The following is a 23,344-nucleotide window of genomic DNA, read 5'->3' on the forward strand; positions in this document are numbered from 1 at the left end:
TCTAAATTTGGCACAAGTCGCATCTCATGTTGTGAGCTTCTTTCTCCAAAACTGCCTTGAACATTTACAGATAGAAATATTTGGGATCCAATACTTTTGGATTGCTTACAAGAGCACTTACATGTGGCATGAATAATAAGTCCTTCTATAACTTCTTATACTCCTAGCCCTCATCTTTCCTTTTTAAAAGGAAATTCAGCTCATTAGGCTATAGTTTTGGGAAGCAAAGGGGATACATGAAAGTGCTTTTTTGACTTCCACAGCTGCTGGTCCATTCTTCACTTGTTTTTTGCTGTTTTGGAACCAGCAGCTGTAAACAAACATTGAGGATGTTAAAGACACTTACAGTCTGCAAGCAATTCTCCTTTCTAGGTTATCTGTGCATCCAGACCAGGAAAATAATAATAAAAGACTTTTTTTTCTGTATGGATTTTTCTGTACGTTACAAGAAGCTTAGATTAGGCTGTTGTTTCAAAGATCATGTAGGAAAAAGCCCTGGCTGGAAAAAAAAAAAAAAAAAGAAAGTCAGGAGAAACAAAACAGCAGAGAACTTCTTGAGGTAAACCTCTCCAACTTCACAGTTCTTTCAATAAGGAAAATATCCCTGTGGCAATTGAATGGTCATGACTTGTCTTCTATCAATCCCTTCATGCTGTCCTGTTCTTTTCCACTGGGAACCAGTACAACAGGCACCTTTGAGGCAGTGATTAACATACAGTTGATAGCTTTTTCTTGGCAAAAGAAGTTACACCGGTCCTTCCAAAATTGTTGTCTTGACCGACTGTCTAACCTCCTTCTGTCTTCACAAGTTCTCTCTCAATAGCAAAGTTTCAGTCATGAAATTCAAGTGTTGTACTCCATTAATTTCAAAGGCATCAAACACTGGGCAGTTTAGGGTAAAGAATATCTTTCTACATTTGGACAGTGCTTATTGCACCGGAAACTTTGGTTAAGCCTCAAGGTGCTATTGAGACAGAAATAATACTAATATTAAAAGACACTTTGCTGTTTGTCGATCAAAGACCGAGATACTTTCTTTTTTATTCTTAGGTGCTTCAGACCATTTGTTCCCTGAGCAGCTGTGTTAATCTCATCTGCAGTTTTAGTTTAGCCTTTGAGTCAAGAGCCAAGCCATATCACACAAAACTAATTTCAGTGCATGTAAACTTAGCATCAGAAAATTAATTTCTGAGCTATGGAAAACTAGGCATGGAGAAAAGCTGCAAGCAGGTTTGGTCAAAGATTGCCAATGCTTCTAAAATTCAATGGACAAATTATGCTCCTGAGATCATACACATTTTTGTGAAAAACATTTGCTTTCTGCAGAAAGTTCCTATTGTTTGCTGAGAAGTGGAAAATGAAGTTTTTAGTCCTTAGCTAAGACTCAGATTTCTGCAAGGAAGGGAAAAAATCTCTTGACTCAGTTTGGTGCGATCCTTTGTTCTTAATCAAGGTGAATTTTCAGGTCAGACATTGTCTTCTCCCTACTTTCTTGTTGCTACTCAGACATGGTTGACCATCTGAAATGTGCTATCGTGGTTGGACAGAGACCCACTGAGGGCTTAAAGTGTCAGCCACCACCAGGTGCTTGTTGATAGGAAGCGTCTTTCTCTAGATGTACGTGGTGCTTAGCATGCCAGGATTTCATTAAGAAGCCCTCAGGAAGGTGCAGGGTAGCTGTCAAGGATCCATTCAGCTTCACACACACTGAAACACAAAGACATAGTGTACTATAGAGTGCTTATTTCCACTCAGCTGGCTGCTAGAAAGAATATTCTCTCCATCTCAAGCCATCGCTTTACACTGCTAACCAAAGTTGTTGTTTTAACTTACATCACTGTCATTAAATCTGCCCGTCGTGCAAATCCTTAACAGCTATGCCAGGACTAAACACATAACTCTGTGATGAAAAGAAGATGCCAAGGTGTGGATGGAAGGGAGTAGTTTACTTTACGAAGAAAGACTCCAGGTGGGTGCGATTGCCCACGCTGGGACTAACCGCACAGTGCTTTCCATTGTCACAGATGGTAGGTGTTAGATGATGCAATGTGTACGGTGCCAGACAAATTACTTTTTTAGCTCATTCCTCTGGAAACAGGAGAAGAATCTGAACTGGATTTCTGTGCAAACCTGGAGCAGGAGCCACAAGCTGTAACCCCAGCAGAGACCCAAGCAGTAAATGGGCTCAGACTTTCCAATCAAGACGGAGACTTGCTCTGGGGATCAGGAATTAGGCAGAAATTGCCTGGACTTTGGAACAAGTCCACTTCGTTTTAAATTAAGCTGTGGCTTGGGGAACATTCTTTTTCAATGGATGTAATGAACCCAAAAGCTGGAAAAGCCTAAATAAGAGCCTTGACATAACTCCAGCAAAGCACCACAACCAGAAGCGTTGAAACACCCCGACAAAAGTTGTCGACGAGGGGGGGGACCGCCCTGCAAAGCCCGACACCGGCTCAGCCGGGGGCCCCGCGCCCCTCCAGCACCCCCGGCGGCGGGGGGCGCCCCGGGAGCCCCCCGGAGCCCCGTCCTCGGGCGGAGCGGCCCCGTCCCGCACCCGGCCCCCTTCCTCCATCCCTCCCCCGGCGGCGGGGGCGAGGCTGCCCCGCGGGTGACCCTCCCGCCGGCGCCCCCGCCGCATCACACGAGGGGGCAGCGCGGCCGCTCGCTCTGCCCCGGCGCCCGCCTCGCCTCCCTCCTCTCGCCGGCTCGCCGCAGCCCGGGCTCTGTCGAGTCAAAGCGCGGAGGATCAGGTTCCCTGCCTCCGGTATAAAAATCTCGCAAAGAAATCCCCCGGCCGGAGAGAGCGGCGGGGCGTGAGGAGGAGGAGGAAGAGGAGGAAGGAGGAGGAGGAGGAGGAGGAGAAGAATAAGAAGAAAAAGAAGAAGAAGAGCCCGTCCGTGGGGAAGCGAAGGGACGCGCTGCGGCACCAGCACCACCAGTAGCACCACCACCAGCAGCAGCAGCTCCGCACCGGGGACACCCGCGGCTCGCCCCTCTCAGCTGCGGGAGAAGAGCCTCTCGCCGCCCCAAGTAAGTAAGCAGGGGCTGGGAGGCGCGACCCCCTCCCGGCTCCGGGGTTCCCCCGGCACCGCATCGGGTCCCACCTGGTCCTCGGGGGTGCTGGGGAGAGCGGCTGGAGATGGTGGTGCTGGTGGTGGGGAGTACCTGTTGCCCCACAGGCACCTGCCCCGGGTCTGGGGGTGCCCACCAGCAGCCCCGCTCGGGGTGCGGGTGGCTCGGCGTGTCGGGGAGCGGCAAGAGCCGCGGCAGGGGGAGAGGAAGAGGGGTGCTGGTGGTGGTGCTGATGGTGGTAGGGGACGTGGCACGGCGGGGAAGGGAAGGCAGAGTCCTCGGGCTGATCCGCTTTGGGAGGACAAGAGGGCAGCGGGACCCCAGGGTGGCGAAACTCCTGCAGGTCCCAGGTGCCCTATGCCAGCAGTGTCCTGGCTGAGACTCCCAATAACTGAGGTTAAATTGTACCTTCAGACTGAGCACATTAACCAATACATACATTTATATATTATACATATATTTATATATTATATGTTATATATATACTTTTTTCTTTTTTCCTTGGGACTTCGCTTTCTTGTCTGTACTTTGATGTTGGTGAAACAACTGATTCTAGCAAGTGCTGATTTACTTAAAACTGCTCTCGTCAGTTTATGTCTTGCATTTCCTCTGGAAGGATGGGTTGGGAGAAAATCTGGGTTAACAATGGTGAAAATACAGTTTTCTCCCATTAAGCATACAGGTTATTCTGCAAATGTGTTATGGTCTCCAGCGCTGATGCTTCTAACTCCTTGCCCTCCTTCGTCTTCTCTCTTTTAAAAGTAGAGCTTTGCATAGGGAAAAGGCAAACTTTGAAAAGGGAAAAATCAATTCTTTGGGAGCTCCTCTGCACCTTTTACATGCTCCAGTTGGCCGTCACACACCTCTCTTCCACACTGCAAGTGATCCGCTTTGGTAGCCAGTCTGCTGTGCATTAGCTCAGTGAAGGTCTGAAGCTGCATTATAGGATGTCAGTCCTAGACTAGTTGGTTCTTAGAAGCATTGTGGAAATGTTTGCAACGTGTTAAATCCTTCTCTGTGAGATAACCCTGCCGCTATGGATAGTGGTGGGTGCTTTAATTAGATCCTACTTGCTCTAAATGGTTTGTAGTACAGTGGAAGAACTCTTTACCTGTGGCTCATCAACTCTTGAACTCTATTCTTTCTTTCGTCCCCCCTTTGGCCATGATTGTTCTATGCTTCTAGCAAAGTTGAACGTTTTGGCCAAGGAAAAGACTAAGTGTGTAACTCTGGTTGCATTAGGGAGGTGGAGAGAAAGAAGAGAGAGAGAAGGGAAAGGTATGAGAAAAGTCACTATGAAGAAATACTTGTCCTTAACATTTTCCCGACAGTGGACTTGAGCTGATCAACAAAGCAAAGTGTTTATATTTTTTTTCTATGTATTTCTATTTCTTCCCTGCAAAGAAAAAAGTGCTTTTAAAAATAACGAGGTCTGAACTTTTGATCAAGAGAAATGGTCTGAAGGGATAAAGGAATCTGCATATCTGTGACAAGAAATATTAATTTGTTATAGTAATAAAAATTTGGAAGTGAATGGATAGGGTATTTCATTGGAGAGGACAAAATGAGGCCGGGGGGGGGAGAGAGAGAACTAAAAAAAAAAAACAGGAAAAAAAAAAGCAAACAAACCCTGCTGTGCAATTTAGTAACTTTCCGTAAAGAGAAAGGAAATGGAAAGGTTTCATATACCCCTGTCTCCAGTCTAAGCTAAACACTTTGATGACATTATTTACAAAACTTTGGATGAAATTGAAGGACAGAAACTTACTGACTTTAGCATGCTACAGAGCAAGCTCTTAGAAGGAAAAAAAAAAGAGAAGCCAGCAACAAATCTTTCTTTTACAAACGGGTAAGTCTTTGTTTATAGCACGGAAGTGGCCTAACAAAAGCAGACTTTTTGCAATTATCCAGATGTCTATCACCAGTTATTTGAGATACAGTCTGTAGCTGATATATCCTTGCTAGCAGAAGGTTGGTTTTACTAAAGTAATACAAAACACGGTGCGATCCCACTACCGTATTCCTGTATACCCATACTGGCACTAAGGAAGGTCCTGTACTGATGGATGTTTTGTGTAGATTCATCCTTCTCTTGCTGGTGTGAACGTTGTTCCGTAGCTGCCTTCCAGCGGTCATGGCTTCAGCAAGGTACTTCCCCATCATGTCCTCTGTTTCTTCTTGCTCATACTAGGAAAAGATAGTCCTGAGTCCTCAGATAATAATTTAAAAATAGTTTTTTTTTTTTTTTTTCTTAAGGAGTTCTGAAAATGCACTCCCACTCATACTCTATTTTATTGTGTTTTGCAGCAGGGAAGATAGGATTATCAAGTGTACCAGTGGAGCACTGAGGCATTAGGGACGTAATGGGTGTTGCTCATGAAACTTAGCACTCTGTTCAGACCTCCTCATAACCTATACTCCAGCAGTGCTGTTTTCTGTGGGAACTGGTCTTTAACAATATAAGCTTTGCTTCGATATTTACAACCTCTTGCTGATCAGTGTATCAAAAGCATTTTCATTTAGAGGATTCATTTCAGGACTTTAATTGAGGAAGTCTCTTTGTTTCGAGCTTCTTTATAATAAACTATTCAAAATGCTGTCTTTGAATGAACTAGGTCACTGTAACGCACGCACACAGTGATTCTTGTCTGCTTAGGGTAGCCTGCATTCGGTCGACCCATATCCCTGGTGAGCTTGTCCCTGATTTATCCTTCTTGGACTGGTTTGTTCACAGGGAGCTTATGCTGAAAATTCACTGCTGGAGGTCATTCTCCATTCTTGGCATCTCTGGCAGCCTTAAGCTTAAATTGCAGCCTCATTTTCTGTCCAATCAATACCACTCTTATGTCACTGAGTTTCCATGGTGCCCCCAATCTTCTGTCTACATATTGATGTCTGACAGCAGGAATAGCATTCTGTGTTGCTATATATACTTAGTAAACCTGTCAAAACTATTTAGGGTCTGTCTCACTAATTTATATCCATATCCTGATATTATTTGTATCTGTTGAGCTTTGACTGATGGAACTCGCTGCACTAAGGAATCAGCCCCAACAATGCACTCCAGGGATGGCTCAAGGGGTGGATGTTTTGAGAAAGGCAAAAAAGACTCTTCTAGAGTAGCTGGGGTAGTCTAGAATACTTTGTGCACAATAGATGCATTTTGAAAACATCCAAGTCTCAATGGCTCCAAGTTAATGCTTTGGAAATCATTATCCATTGTGCTGCTCTGAATGCAGAGAGGGTTCTCTCTGATGGAGCCGTGTGGAGGAAAATAGAGAAGTGGGCATTGTCAAATATTCAATGTGCATTTGAGGAGATTTGAGGGAAATCTGAGTCTGTTGTTTCATATCAGCTTTCTTCAGCAGAAACACTGTGGAAAAATGAAACTAAAGGAGTGATCAATGTCTTCTGTAATGTGGAAGTTTGCATTTCACTACAAAAACCCACGGAGCATTATAATTGCATAAAGAATGTGTCTGTAGATTGATACAACAGCAACCAAGCAAGTTGAGAACAGGTATATCTTCCATGTGTCATTAACTTCCCAGGGATGGACACCTCAAATAATGTTATTTGTGCTAGCAGTATTACACACTAAATGGAGACAAGCAGGTTTTTTTTATTATTATTATTATTATTTAAATATGCTTTGCAAACCTTTGATCTTGTATCAAACCGAGATGGTCGTGAGCTGGAGAAACTCTTTAATCCCAATGTCTTTAACATGAACGTGATCCAGTCCATGAAATAAGAGTTGGCAGTTAGTATGGAATTTGCTGCTTAAAATTTCATTTGCTCCAAGTTGCCAGAAGAGCTGAATCTGTGATTGCAAGTTCATAAATACTTTTCAGACTGTCTTCAGGCTCCAACAGTCTTTTCACTAGTAAAAGAGTAAGGACCTCCAAGGCATGAAATGCCCTGTCGCAGGTGATATTTGACATAGTAGTATTAAAGTAGTTCACTTTAAGTTCCCAGCAGTGACTTACTTTATCAAGGTAGAAAGAATTTGTAGGATTTTATCAAACTAGACCAATGTGTCTCACCTTATGTTATTCCAAAGAATGGAATCACTGAATTATTGAACGGATTTGGCACTACCTCCTGTGGCGGCACCATGATGACTGCTGTTTAGAACTGAATATGAACAGTTGAATGTTGAGGGGGAAGGGGGCATTTTTCTAAGACACTTTTCTAATTTCCTTTCTTGCTTACATATGTGGGAGTGACTTCTTAAAAAGTGTAGTCCTCTCGCAATCTGCTTTTTAATGTCTTTCAGACCGCAGGTTGAGAGAACACAGCTGTAGGCAGTTTCATGGGAGATGAGAAGAGGGAATGTGAATGTGGAAAAGAGCTATATGTATTACTGATGCAATCAGGTGATGCTACCCTTCCACCCCCTCTTCTTCCCAGAAAGCCTCTTGCTTTCCCTGAATAGCACATTCTGGTTTCAGTGTGTATAACCTTATGCCGAGGTTTCCTTATGTTAAGAAAAAATGTATTAAAATGTTAATTTGGTCCCAAGGAGCACAGTGCTTGGTGAGTGCTATTCAATGGCAGGTGCAACAGAAGGGCAGAGGCAGAGCAAAAGAGCATTACAGGAGGTGGGGATTTTCTGATAAAAATAGCTTCTGAAAATAAATAGTGCTTGAGGCTCCAGTTCATGACTGTTTAGTAAACTCAAGTTCAATTTTAAACTGGTCCTTGCTCCTGTGAGACCTGCCAGTGCTATTTCAGAGCTCACTGAATGTTTCACGAGAGTGTTATAAAAATTGCCCTTCCTCATTTAGTTTCTGTAGAGTTCCCATGTAGCTTGGATCTTGTAGAGCATCCCTTGGTTAGTTGTGGATGATACCATCATTAGATGTCTGTGGGGAGGGAAGAGAAAGAAGAGAAATTCTCTAATACCACAGTCCAAATTCCTGTTTTGGCACTGGTCTGCGGCTAGTTAATGTACATGAAACTGAATTTTTGTTGTCTCCAAATATTTTTGGAGCAGCTCACTATCTGAACAAGTTCTCCCAGCAGAAGGAGTAAAACCAGATGGAACAACTGGAAGGGAAAATAGGCGGTGTGTGTTCTTCTTTCCATCAGCAAGCCTCCTGCTACATGCTTGGGATGATGCTCTCAGGTATTGGTGGGGCCAGTCCAGCTGGTGGTGGAGACAGGCACAGCACGAGGCATGCAGGCTATAAGGTTGAGGAAGCTCATTTCTCAGGCTTGAGAGCAAACTTGATCCTGATTTTTCCAAGCCCATTAAGAAAGATAGACCACTTTACTGTTGTCTTTACCATCTGACTCACTACCTGCATTAGTCTGTTGCCTTAGGTTGTCCCTTGGGGTTATAAAGGTAAAAAATAGATAGTTGTTCTCAACAGGTGTGTTCTAAGATGTGAGGAAATCCCTGCGTGTTGACACAAGCATTTAATGATACCTGTGGAAGTCAGAATGCCCCTGTCTGATTGCAAACAATGGCCGTGAATGAACTGGCTTCTCAAATTCAGTTTCATGGAATATCAGGCACAAAACCTGCTTTGTTCTTGGGTTTTGTTTCTTGGAATCCTGGGAACAGTGGGATGAGTTTCATGGCCAACTAAAGATGTTCAAACTATTGCATTTAAGGATCCTTGTTTCAGCTGGATCACTAGTGCAACAGATCTATTTCTTATTTATTTTTAATTTTTTAATATTTTCATTTATTTAGCTATAGCTTTCACACATCATGTATCTCAAAGTGCTAGAGAGCCCTAATAGTGTAACACAAATATATATGCCCTTCTGTAGTCAGCAACAGAAGGCCCACAGTCTGGAGCATCTTTGCCTCTGTGACAGAATTATCTGAAATATGCTTGACACAGCAAGTAAGTAGTTCCATATCAAAATCCTTTTTAATTAAAAAAAAAAAAGTAGGATTTTTTTTTCTTCCTTCTTGCTTGTAGCCTGCAAACAACAACGAGAAGAGTGCTATTTGCTCAAAATACCTAAACTAGTATACTAATATCTCTATGATACTCCTCTAGGCACTTCATTAGATAGTAAAGGAAAGGTAGCGTTGTCTATTGCCTTTGAAAGTGATAAGGAAAGAACTTAGACATAGTATGTGAGACACATTCTCCAACCATTATTCAGGGAAAGTTGATGCTTCAGCAAGAGCTTTGTCAGAAGATGGATTATAGAATTCAGCTTAAGATTTAGAAAGAGTGCCCATCCCTTTGTTTGGGTAATAAAATCTTAAAAATAAGACCCAAATGCATTATAATGCTGGCAAATGGTTGTGACTGTTCTCACATTTCTTGTGGCAGAACCTTATTACTTTCATTGAGAGTGTCTTTGGAGTGGTGTATGTATTAGTAAATTAAAGACCAATAAAGTGATTTTTCTGATACTTTGTCTTAATTCTGGTAGGACAGTACTTTGTTTCTGTAGTTTGAAAAATAAAAATTACGTGAAAGTAGCTTTTCTTCCCCATGCTCCCAAATGGAACTAGTTTGAACTTCTTTTTCTGTATTCCATGGGTGATTTGCCCTTAGTTTTATTCCGAAAGCCCAGCCCTCTATTGTAGAGGCTTAGCTTACCTTCTGGTGCTGATGAAAGTCCCCTGAGATGCTCTGATTGCTTCCCAGTAGCTTCTGCCACCTGACTGACTGCCTGGTTGGTTGTTTGGATTGCTGCGTTCCCTGAGGTCACAAAGATGTTTTTGTCTGCATGAGAGTCACTTTCTTTTATTAGAAGCCTGCCTAGGTGCAGCTGATATGCAGTAGGGACCAAGCGGTGAAAAGAAACCAATCTACTAGCTCTCTCTCCAAGACCAACAGATTGGATTTTCAGAAATCTTCCAAACACCCTGTGAGTTTTGACTCAGGAACTTTATCACATTTCACTTATTAAATCCTCACTTTGCTAAGCTGTCCCTTCAGCCCATGTTTCTTGCCTGATTTGCATGTTGTCAGATGCTGTTGCTAATCTCTGCAGTTGATGTTTGCTTAAGTGATTATTTGGCAGAAGTGTGTGAGCAGGCGTGTGTGTTTGATTGCCGTTGGCATGGCAGTTAGTTTGATATGGCATTAGCATACTTGCTCCATGCTGCAGGCTGCCTCCTCTTCTAGGCTTTCTCAAGCAACAGAAGATTAGGAGGTGGGGAACAAAACACAAAACAACCCCAGCCAGCCCCAAGAGATCCAGTTGCAGTATGGGCAGTTTGACCAAAGACCTGCAGAAGTCACAGGAGCCTAAAGGTTGTTCCCACTTTTCCCTCAGTTAATAATCATCACATATCCTCCACCAGCAGAGGATTTATAAAGAGCTACAGGGATTATGGACTGCATAAATAGGAGTAGCTATTTTGAATCTAGTGTTTTAGGAATTTCCCTGCCCTGGCAAAATAGTGTAGGAACTGAGTTTATGAGGTGATAAAGAAGGCAAACTCAAAAGCCCTTTGTGACTTCTAGCTTTAAATAGGATGCTGAGGTCAGTTTGTGTTTTGGACTCATCGTTTGGCCGTTTGGATTATAGAGGTATGTTTGTCTTTTAAAAGCAGTCAGTCTATTCTACCAGTCACTTGTAATTTAAACTACAATCTTTGTGAATCTTATGCATTAGAACAGCTTTATGTGCCATGAGTTATTTCACTGGGAACAGTGGGATTACTTAGACAATGGAAAAAGCATATGAAACCTTTGCTGGATCAATGCCTTAATCTAGAAGATTAACACAGCTGAAGTGAGTGTTTTATGATACTGTATGTGTTCAGGCGCATACCTTTTATGTGTAGGTGAGGATGACATCTCTTGTGATAAGTTTCAGAGCAATGTGTTTACTGTGGTGCCTTTGGTATCCTCTGTTTAACTGTGAGCTGCTCAAGTATTTCATATTAAAAGTCAAACTAGTGGAGAGCTGATGTGAACTTCTGTCCATCAATATTAATAACTGTACTTTTCCAAGGCTTTCTGATGTAAGCTTCTGTCCATCAACATTAATAACTGTATTTTTTGAAGGCACAGTGTCTGCCAGGCATAACCCATTGCCCAAACCTTTTACCTTACAACCTTCTAGCACTGAAAAGTTTGGACTTCATCCTGAGGAGAGGTGGATGCTTCTGTCTGTCCACTAAGAGCAGCCTCTGTTTTTACCTGTGAAGGGAGATAACTTTTGGGCATAACATTTAAGGCGGCTTTGTAAAGCTGTCAGAAATCAGAAATGTGGCAATGTGGGGACCATTTTTTCTACCTGCCCACAGCAATCTGCAGAATTGGTAATGTTTTTGTGATGAAAGAATCCCAAGTTCAAAAAGGATAGGAATGAGAACAAGGAGTTTCACCTTCTTTTCCTCCTACTCATAATTCTGAGCTAGGAAATTATTTTGAGGCTACTTTCAAAAATGTATCCTTATAATCTTCTGCAACTGAGATAATATTTACAAACACATCTGTTCAGTAGCGTAACATGAGAAGTGGTCCTGGCTTTCCTTTGGTTGCTTCTCTGTGCCCAAATGCAGCAAATCTGTGCTGGCTTTCACAAAGGGTGAGTGCTCTTGTGAATGGCTGGAATTTGAATACAGCTATACGAGGAAAGGACTGAAAACCAAGTGTACCATATTACAGCATGTACTTTGTTCATTTAATCACTGTGTACTATAGTTTAGTTTGAATTATTTATGACTATACCTACAAGGAAGTACTCCTATAATTGAGAACCTCTCTTTCTTGTGCTAATCACAGCAGTAGGTTGAGTGGATATGGAGACTGAACACGTTTATACGAGAAAAAAATAATTAGATGTGTAGACGCTTTGCCCCAACATTGTGCTTTACACACACATCAGAAGTGCCTCTCTGTTTGAAGAAACTTTCCAAACTGTAGGGATGCATCTCTCAAATGTGTTATCTAACTTTAGACTTTCCAATTGCACAACACATACTATAAATGACAAGTTCACTTCTTTCTGTATTGACACTTTCAGCATGTGCAATAAGGCTCTACTTCAAGATGGGATTTTGCCAACTGAGATTTCTCAAGTAATTGTAGGTGGGAATTTCTCATCTTATTTAAATAGGGAATTCTGAAACAAACAAACAAACAAACAAAACAGAGCAGGAGAAGTTTGTGAAGTGTAAATTACATGTCTAAGTAAAGAAAAATTGAAGCTTAAATATTTCACATCAGGCCTATCAAAATAGGAATTCTTGATTACTGAATTCAGTAACTATTCCAAGTCAGTGAAAATATAGTTCATATGTGTACACTTGCAGTATTTTACGGGTATCAAGGGAATGAAAACCAGAAATCAAACCATATATGAGACAGATATGCTATCTGCAGCAAGCTTTTCATGATGCACCATGATGTGCAGCTGATGCTGTTCATTTTGGCATTTTGATGATCATGATTTCTAACAAAAAGGATAGTATAATGTACATCGATAGGCAATGAGGAGTAGAAACTGAAAGCTGAGCATTTTCTGAAACTTATCCTTTCCTGATCAGCATAAATTTCTTTCAAAGTATATATTTGAAAATTAGAATATAACTTACATGTAATTTTTAATAGTTTGTAATTATGATTTACAATTATTTTCATTATAATTATACAATTTAATACAAATGAAATTTTGATTCACTTTTTCCCCCAAAGACTTGCACGCTTTCATTTTCAATTGCTCCGCAAGACACAGTGTTTGGGATTTTTTTATTTTTTTATTTTTTATTTTCTTCCCATGTGATCATAGTTTCTCTTGCAAAACACATTTTAGCTTTGGTTCAATGTTAGGTTGAGACTCTTAGTGTAGAATATGTATAGTTTTCACTTCCTGATGGTCGTGTATGATTTTTCTGAAATGGATACTTGTGCTTTTCTTGTTTTGTTTGTTTTCTTTTAAGACTAATTTATATGTCTTCTACTCAGACCTTCTTGCAGTAGCAGAAGTTCCAAGCTGCAGCAGCTGATCCCAGGTAAGCTGCCTGCATTGCAGGGCCCCATCTACTTCTCTAGTTTCCATACTCTGGTTCCCATCCAATCCCAGTTTGCTGTTTTGTTTCTGTTGCAGCAATAAAAACTGTGGAATAGATCTGGATTTTTTTCCTAAGGCATGGGTCATGTCCTGTGAGGAGCAGTAGTCCAAATGCAGAAGATGTGAAAGTGGATGTAAGAGTGTGGGTCACATTGTAGAAGGGGCTTATGTGGACTGTTTAAAACTATTTGCAAGTAGTTTTTATCTTCCTTAACTTTAAATGGGCATAGACTTGAAATCGCTTTTTCCCCTAATATAAACCATCCCTGTGGACAAAAACCAACTGTTTTGGTTTTGAAGATGTATTTTCATAACTCTCAATAGCTGAGGATTTCTTAATCTTAATTGTGATTTCTTGTGTATCTAATACCCTTATTTCCATAACCCCAGCTACCATTTGCTTTAACCTCTTTTCTACTTGAACTGTCTAGTAGGTCATTTTTCATAAATGTTACACATTCTCCTATGTTTCTCATTCTCAGTGGCCTTTTACAGCCCTATGCTAAGTTATAAATCAGTAGACTATTTGATTGTTTATTTCTAAGTGTGCTCATAATTCATGCCCTTATCTAGTGGGCACATGTATCTGAAATGTATCCTGACATTCCAGAATTGCATTATAATTGCTGTAGTCAAACTCTTTTTCATATTACAGCTTAAAAATTTAGAAGCTCTTTTATAAATATTTGTCTACTCTGAAACAATTATTGAGCTAAGCACAGGGGTATGTCGTCTTTTGTCTCAGGGACTTTTTTGATGTTTAGAATGTAAGTTAATTCAGTAATCATTGGTATATAGTGGCATGTAAATGTGTATGTGTATATATATATTTTTTTCTTTTCTTTCCACTTAGTTTTGATGCCCATGATGATTTTTTTTTCTTTTTCTGATATTTGTTCAGTTGCCTGGGTAGTTGAGAGGACAAAGGCTTCCATGCTTGACTAATCTTATTGTTTTATATGAGTAGTGCAACTTGTTACCTTGGTTTGCATTCCTTCTATCAGATGCTTCAGAAATGCACTTAACAACACTGATCCTAGGTTGATCTTTTGGTCACTACCAGCCCCCTTCTGTATGAAGAACTTATTGTTCTTAACATGGGATTCTCAGTTGCTTGACTAATATTTTAAGAGTGACAGGACCTTAGCTCTTATCCCATGATTACCAAGGTATCGTAATAGCTTTTTTCAAAGTCTTTGAAAATCCAAACAAGTTATATCTAATGAAGAATAGTCAGGATTTTTAGAGGATTCTTGCAGATTAGAGAGGGATGATTTATCCTTGTGAAAAATAGTTTGTAGAGTTTTTATTTCAGGCTAGCTGGTGTACATCTGCCTTTAACGGATTTTTCTCAGCTCTAGCTCCTAGTGCTGGAATGCAGTTTAGCACAAGCAAATTTCTTGAGGAGTTTGTTTTATTTTATTTCCCCTAACTCTGTCTGGCAAGTTCTTTGCTTGTATAACCTTAGGTCTTGCATCTCTCTTCCCTGCTTTCAGTTGAAATTTGAAGCAGAGGAACCATTTAAATTCTCTGCAATCTCCTTTTCTGCCCCCATTGACTTCTTTGCATCTCACCAGTCTGCAGGACCCATGAGCTCTTCCAGAGTTCTGCTTTCCCGTGTGCTTAAATAATGCCTTATTACTTGTCACTATGTATTTGCTTCCTTGTTCCTCAGCCTTGCTCTTGTACCTCTTAATCTCCATTTTACATCTCACCTGTCAAAGTTGTTCTATTAGTTTCACTTGGGTTGGATTTCCATTTTCTTTCTCTTAAGGATATTTGAGTGAATAAATTCATTCAAAAAGTGCCCCCCTTCTCCCTCTGAGTGACCAGGAGTATCATAAGTGACTGCACTTTGGCATCCTTTCAGAATATCTGTGCTCATACATCCTTGCATACTTTATTAGAGGAAGACTTGCAGGGAACAGAAGGAAGTGACTCTCAAATGCTGTGCTTGAAGTCTGGTTCTCTTAGGACTGGTAACAACCTCCCAAGCATAATATCCACCATAATAATGTGCTAAGTTAAGATTTCAAAGAATTGTGAGAGAATCCTATATTTGCATACCATGGAAATGTATTGTAACTGTGGCTATTCTCTCTTCCTTTGGAAATTAGTGTAAAAATGTAGCCCAGTTCCTGAGTCAATTATTTTCCATCTTTTTGTGACTAAATTTTCTTCTGTAAGCTTCAGATGAGCTGCCACCATATGAATTGGTTATGCTGACAAGAAATCGTTGATTGAAATCATCTCGTTTTCACATTCCCATAAAATGATAACGTCATCGTCATTAGATCACTGTGTATTTTACATCGATTATCTCTGGTCTGAATTGGAGGCTTGTATTCTACCATCCTAGATCAGAACATGGTAGTTGGAAACACTCTCCTAATGTACCTCCTAGCAACAAAATGCTCATTGTAGAGAACCTGAAAAGGTAGGTTTATACTTCTGAGTCAGACAGTCTTTTTGTTATGTGCTGGGGGGGTGTAGAGTGTAAAGCTCAAGACTGTACATTTTTTACTTTTAGAATGACCCCCCCTTAAGCATTTCAGCTAAAGGCTTGATCTAAAGTCTACCTAAGTAACTATATTAAATATATAGTAACTATATGCATATTTATATATTTGTAATGTTATATATCAAGTAGGCTTATTGTGATTTGGATTGGTTGTATAGCTTGTCATTAATGCTTTTTGTTACTGCCTTTTTTTGATTAACACTCAAGCAAACTGTGCTCCAGGAAGCTGTGATACCAGAAATGCAAGCTGATTGTGCTCATGTATATCTAATTTTATGCTGTGATGCTTTCCAGCTGTGGTAAATGGACAACTATTTGAAAACAAGTATGTTGTCAGAGGTGGAATATCCTGTCAAAACTACCCATTTTCCCTTAAGTCTGCCTGTGTTCAATTAATCTGATGCTGACTTAGTCTCCCTGCATCTCCTGGAGAATGTTTTAAGTTAAATTCTGTTAGTAACACTCATACTTCTTAAATGCCTTTCATTTAACTCCTAGAATCATCCATATTCTGGGCAAAATTGATGTGTCCACCCTCCTAACCCCTTATTTCTATTATGAAAAATCGAGGTTTTAAGGTTACAGGTACTTTAAGGATATTACCCTTTCAGTAATGAATCCCAAAGCAAATCTTGGGCTTTCAAAATGGCAGGCATCTTTTGTTGCATCCTTCATATTGGAGCTACCCCATATGCTCTGTGGTTGTGGTGGTGGGGGCAGAGTTTAGGCACCTCCTGAAGCGCCTTAGAAGACTGTCAGGACAAGCCTCTTCCCTAGCTTGCATCTCTGTCCACAGATGGATTCAGCAATAGTATGTTATCACCAACTAATGTCACAACAAGCAATCTCAGAGCCTCAGTGCATCTTCTTTCTAATTTGGTGTACGCTGGCATCTCTAGCAGAAGTCAATCAACTTACACAAGCATATGCCAAGAGCAGGAAGGGAAGGCTAACTGACCAGGATGACAGAAATGTGCTGCTGTATTTATTAGGAGTTTTTGGTTTTGGTGCTACTGGAAGAAGACTTATAGTAATGATTGCTAATCTCAAAGGTCATTTGGGCCTTTTCTTAAATTCATGTCTTTAGAGAAAAGGATCTCTGAAGGAATATATAGAGAGGAAAGGGTTATGAACTGGATGGTATGCTGGATGGTGCATGCCTACTGTCTTTCTTAATTTTCAGTAAAGCAGTGTGTGCAAGTTAGGTGCATTGCCACTTGTAAGCCCTGTCTCTCAGCATTTCCATATAAGCCTGTTAACTGGATTGGGCTGGGCTTAAGAAAGAGCTCGTTCTTATTCTTGATGAGCTCAAGTGGCTTTTATGCAGGATGCTGTGAATGGACACAAGGGCTTAGTGCTGCTTGTCACCATGTGACTCTAAATGCATTACCGCTTTTGCTGGGGCGCACAAAGTATCAGCAGGAGCAGAAGCCAAGTGAGGTTAGAATTAACCTGCTGCTTCTCCTGATGATGCTTTTAGATCATTTGCCTGTGCTGCTGCTGAACATGGCAAATGAAAAAGCCCACGAGGTGACAACAAGTAGCTTCTGTTTTAAAGTAAATTGTTGTTTAGTCTGCTTTTAATGGTACTCCACTGTGCATAGGCTTTGGGAGTTAAATAACTTGACCTTTCTTAATAGCACACCTGTGTTTGACATTCTGCTGCTGTTACTGCTGGACCAGGCTGCATAGTTAGGGGATTTAGTGGGGGAGGGAAGAGAACAATTTAGTGTGCTGGCCAGAGCTTGGTGGAAACATTTTTGACAGGAAAAACAAAAGACTGCTGGCCTGGCGCAGGAGCGAGCCTTAAGCTTTGTACAGTGTGTTCATGGGACTTGATGTCTCTGTTAGCATGGCGGTGTCATATCAGCACGCCGGTAATGCTTGTGTACCCTGCTGCCCCAGCTCTACCCCGGCTCGAGGAGAATTCATTACGCTGTCTTAAGGGCTGCTTTTCAATACATGTGGTTTACAGGCAGCGTGCAGCTCCATGAGGTCCCAGAATAGCAGCCATTGATCTAATTCTCCTTTTTCCCTGTTTGCCTGGGGGAACAGAAGGTGCACTTGTAGAACTTGCAAATCACAGCAACAGAGGTCACAAGCGCAGTAAAAGTCAAAATGATCCTGACAAATTGGACAGATTCACTGAAATTGAGAGAGTTCTTCTCAGAGAAATGAAACATGCCGTCCTTTGGGGTAAATAAAATGCACTCGTATAAAATTTGGAAACAAAGTAGTTGTATAGCAGGAGAAGGTCTGACAGCAGTTACTGCATGCTGCAGAGGATGCTGAGCATTCACCACTAACCCATTTATCCCTGGAAAGCTGAGCTCTGGTCCTGGTTTGTATTGGTCCCTGATAGCTTTGTTGCACATAGGCTAACTTAGCAACTGGGTGCTTTCAGTCATGACAAGTTTTGGCCTGAAAACTTGTATCCTCAAATGAGAATTTGAGAATTGAGTCTGTAGTGGCTGGAATGCATGTGCCATTTGGTACTACATCAGCATCTGTCCCTTTTGAAGCTTTTTTTTTTTTTTTTTTTTTTTTAAGCAGAGATATCTTGTAGTATCTGGGTTTGGCATTTGTGATTCCTGTGACATCCACCCTAACTATCACAACAGATGGTACCCAAGAAAGGACTGTGCAATAAGAGAGATACAAGGCACTCTAAGCTCAAGAACAGAAAACTTCCATGATGTGCCCTGACAAAACCAAGGCAGGACACCCTGAGGAGCTCCCCAGCCTAATGTTCATTGTAAAACCACTGGAGAAACTGTGCTTGGAATAGGATGAAGGGCTCTTGCACTGCAGGGGCAGAGGATGCTGCAGGAAGCCATTAAGAAATCTTGGCCATGTGCTGATAGGGAGTACAGCTGTGACACAGATAACTGGGGTGGCAATGCATCATTTCTTCTCTTCCTTTTTTTCCTCCATGTGGCTAGAACAGGACTGTGAATGCAGAGGAGGTGCTGTGGGGTAAGACACACAGTTTTGTGGAAGTCCAGAGCAAGAGAAGTGAAATGGTGCAGATATAGTGTGATATGCATTTATGGGGTTGTGTGTGGGAAGGCTACATTTCACTTGTTTGCAGGCAGCTTGGTGTAAATAATAGCATTTAATACTTTTGTTTGTTTGTTTCATTTCTCTCCTTTTATATAAGTGTATATTTTATATACATATACATTTCTCCCTTCCCTTTTTAAAGGAAAAAGAAATCATACTCATGTGAAGAGCCTTACTGGGAACCAGGAATAGCACAGGGCAGTTTGCATTGTCATAAACAGTTTATTCCTGACTGAATAATCTGTTGCTGAGATGGAGTGGGCCTGTTGGTAAGCAGGTGTCTGTGATCGGAGTTCCATGGAAATCTGTCTTTGTGTCATACTATCAATTCCAGAGATTTCAGGAGCTTTTTAAAAGCTGGATGTGATCTGGGCTAATAACAAATAGGGCTAAAAAGGCAAGAAGTGGAGATATATCTTATGCTTCCTGGAATGGACAAGTGGGTGCCGAAGTATCAGACAGCAAGGGAAATCAGTAGCAGAGCTCCTTCAGTAACGATGCTTCAGAAAGATGAGGAGCTGGCTAGTCTGATGGCAGATGGTTTGCAGACTATTTGAGGAGGTTGGGATTATGGTGCTCCTCAGAAGTCTGGGTGTTAAATAGCATCTCTTTCCTATTTTCCCAGTCACACAACTACATAAGATAAAAGCTTCGTCGAGCTGCTAGACCTTGGACTGGTTTTACAGGATCCAGCCAGCCGTTGTGAGAGGGGTTAATTCACACCGTCAGCACAGAAGACAAAATGGATCTTTGAAACAAATGTGTTGGGGGGGGGGGGGGTAAACCCATCAATCATGTGAATACTGCTTTACAGTAATTCACAACTGCAGCTTTTTTTCTTAAGCAAGGGGCTGGCCGAGTCTGATCAATCCCCTGGCTCTCAAATGGTTCTCAGCAGGCAGTAGCTCACTCCTTGTGGGTTTGTATGTACATGAAAGCCCACTTTATATTAACTCTGTGGAATACTATTTTTTTTCTTCTCTAAACCCCTTAGCGCTAATTCAGTGTAATTATACTCATTGAATACAGTACTGACAGCCCCACTCCTCCTCCTTTCCTGTCAGGATATTGGCCTAAAAATCACTAGATGAAGAAAATCCAAAACAGTGATGGGATCCTTTGTTCTGGTCTTCTGCATAGGTTTTTATTATTTAAATGCAACCCGTTGGTCACACTTCCAAGTATTTTTCTTTAAAACTGAAGACTGAAAAAAAATATTTTCTTCTTTTAAACATTAATGAAGAATTAGACTTTATGCTTTAAGGAAAATGCTAAATGTTGCAAAACTCATTACTAACTGATCATTGGCATTGTTATTAACAGCCTGAGGCTGCTGAAGACCTCATTCTACCTTTTTGGAAATGGGGAGAGTTGCCAGGGAAAGGCAGGGAGCCTCTTTCCACCTGTTCCTTCCCGTGCCTATGTCTGTGTCTCAGGGATAGGTGACATTTTCCCTGTTGTGTTTTCAGGTTTGAAAATAAAGATGCAGGTGTCCTAGCCCTGCGTGATCTGGTCCTTTCTAGGTCTGTATGTATGAATGAAAGTCACATAGTGGAAAATATCTGGAAAGCAATGACTAAAAATGATTTCTAGGGTTCATAGGGGGTAGGCACGGCCATGTGAGTTCTGAATGTAGTGCTCCGGAGAAATGTCTAAAAATGATTCTTAGGCATGTACATGAGATGGCCAGAGTAAGGAGACGTGGCTGTTGAGAGACACCAGAATAATGCATTTTGAATCAGTGTCAACATTTTCAAAAGGTGCAAAAGGAAAAGAAAGGAAAAGGGGGGGAAAAAAACCTCTCCAACAACCTAATAGCTGGAATAAGTTTGCTTGGTGGCTTAAAGAGCTTAATCCATCTGACAGACTCGAGAAGAACAGATAACCACATTATAAATATGTTTTAGGGAAGAAAAATAGCAAGTTGGAAGGCCTCTAACTTACAGGAGAAAACCAGGATAGGAAAAATTCAATTAAAAACTAATTTACAATTTTACAGAGTAGATGATGGGATGCAGGATGATAATTTCACAAACGCTTTCATGGAAGGCAGTGGATCCCTCATTTTATGAAAAGTAGGCAGCAAATGCAGGGTCATGGATTCCAGAAGATTGGCATAAGGAACTAACTTGGGGCTTTTGCCCAAGAATACCTATTTTGACTTGACAGGAGAGTTTTTCCTCATGTGCTCAGAGATGAAATGTAGGCAGGTCAACGGAGCAGAAGTCTGCTTTAAAAGATTGCAAATATGACATGCTTCATCAAATAATGGAGTTTTAATTTTAACTGTAATACATGAATATTGCAATTTAGGTGCCAATTTACTTCATATACAGGCTGTAACATGTTTCAAGTAACAACTAATGTGTTGCCTTTTATCATATGAAATTGTAACTCAATTGCTGTAGATGTAGAATACAGTCAAACATAATGTCAAAACCAAAGTGAATGGGGAAACGTACATTTTAAAACCAGAAGGGCCATGCTGGGAGGGCATTTACCATGAAAAGATGGATTTGTGTGCTCCTTTTATTTTTATTTATTTATTTTTATCCCCTTTCTTACCCTGCCTTACTTATAGCCCTTATTTCTGAAATTCTGGTCCTTTAGCACAAATGGTTTTTATCCAAGCATTGTCTTGCTATTCTTAGGACTTTCTGTAAATAAAACCTTTTGGAAAAGTGAATCTGAACAATGAAGGCATACATCTAAGGTGAAACAGATCTGTCTACATAAAGGTCTACCTCTTTAGAGTGAAATAAACTAAATCAAACTAATTCAGAGAAGAGTATCTATGCCAGTGTGTGCTATTAGTTACCTACTTTTTACTTGGGGAATGAGAACGGTGTGCAGGGGTAAAGAGGTCTTCTGGACTTTGCAATACTCAGGAAAGAGAGGCATTAGAGAGAAGGAAGGTTTCAGCTTTATTGGCTTCCTTTGCTGATGGGAGTGAGGAACTTTTATTTATATACTTGCAGTCATGTGGATAAGCAAGTTTTGTTTCTAGAGTTGGAAGAAATGATGGCTTTCTTCTCACTGAGAATGAAAGAGTTTACTAGCTTTGAAATCTAGTTCAATTCAAGAACGAACTATAGTTATAATAAATTGTTGGCTTCATTTAAGAAGATTTTGAAAGATCAAATCCCAAAGAAGGTTTTCCCAAATGGGGAAAAACCTGCTCATTTCTTTCCCATAGAATACTGAATTGTTCTACAAAGTACACTTCCTTGAATTGGATTTTCACGTGTAATACAACTTGGGTGGGGAGGACACAGGGCAAAAAGCAGAAGTTGTAAGCCTGTGATGTGGAGAGTGGTTATAGCTTGCATCGGTTCCCCAGATCTCTGAGCAGCCTGTTCTCATTTCTTCTACTTTGCTTTGTGTAAAGGTCATGCTTCCCCAGTGACCACTAGGACCCATTACCTTTTCTTTTTTCTCTGTGATTAGCATTTCCTAACTTAATGATGATATCAATGTGGTGTAACCATCTGGAGATACTCAACTTGAAAAGGACTGAAACTCAAGGCTGAAAACTTTGGCAAAGTCTATCTACAGGCACATCTATCCCATGTTGTTCCTATGGAGCAGAGGGAAAATCTTTCTGTATTTCCAGTGCAGTTTAGATATTTCTTCTCTGGCTTTGTGCAGGTAGCTCTCTGCTACAGTCTTTTCAACAGCTTCCACAGATTAGGCAAGAACATGTTGATTTTGAACTATCTTTTGTGTATGGTTGCCTAGATAGCAAACCTACAAGCACAGGAGAGAACTTTGATTAAATGACATAGACCATAAGTATTACCAGAGCCAGATAATTACAGGTAGGCAGACATCTTGATGAGATTAGAAGGGCAGCAGTAGATAAAACAAACACAGGCATATACCTTATGAGCTATCCTGATTAGCTCCTAATCCTTAAACAGACTTGATTGAACTCTGGCTGGCTGAATTGTTCTCTCTTGGGACACTGTTTCTGAATTTGTGTAGCTGACACAGAAGATTCATCCGTACTACCTTTTGGGTAATTGTGAGCTGCCAAGGCTGACAGTTCAAACCCTAGAGCAGGCAAAACTGGGAACAGCAGCCAGGGCTGGTGCTCTCACGGAACAGATGGTGACCCAGAAAGCTGTATGCTCAGCATTAAGTACTTAATGACATGCAGGTGTCCTTCATGGTTTGGAGCACTGAAGTTTTTAAATTTACTGTAGGAAGTTGGTTACTTTGAAGACCAAATGAGGCTTACCACCTCTGTGGAGCCATTTGTGGTGCAATTTACTGCTGCCAAAATCTGTCTGCTTAACAAACAGATGTGCAGCACAGAACTGACCTGAACTTGCCTACAGTGGGATTTAAGGATGGATCAACCAGAGACATCTTAATTGAAGACAATTCAAAGCCTTAGCCTGAGGCCACCAGAGTGAAGAATCATTTAGACAGTAATATAGCACTAAGATGTTACTGTTATCTGTTCTTAAAACAAGTTATTTTAGACCAGAACCAAGTGGTTGCGCTACATTCATGAAATAGCATTATCCTACTAAATTTTGCTATGCCTTGAATGAGTAGTAATTTAGGATAACTAGAAACACCTTTCCATAGTGACCTTTCTTGCTGTTTGCCTCTTCAAAAAATTGGTTTTCAAAGTGACAGGTCCATGGCGGTGGGGAGAGAAGAAGAGGTAAT

At 41.0% G+C, this 23,344-nt stretch overlaps 1 protein-coding gene across 1 annotated transcript in view; it reads left to right on the forward strand.

The window, feature by feature from the left end:
* The first annotated feature begins 2,639 nt into the window (after positions 1-2,639).
* Positions 2,640-23,344, forward strand: part of PTN (pleiotrophin) — a 78,352-nt gene continuing 57,647 nt past the window's right edge. The window contains exon 1 of the mRNA XM_080553094.1: positions 2,640-3,033. The gene's annotated coding sequence lies outside the window, so the exon portion shown is untranslated. The remainder of the gene's footprint in view (positions 3,034-23,344) is intronic.

Source organism: Anser brachyrhynchus (assembly GCF_964034855.1).
Source record: "Anser brachyrhynchus genome assembly, chromosome: 1".
In the NCBI taxonomy this organism is placed as follows: domain Eukaryota; kingdom Metazoa; phylum Chordata; class Aves; order Anseriformes; family Anatidae; genus Anser; species Anser brachyrhynchus.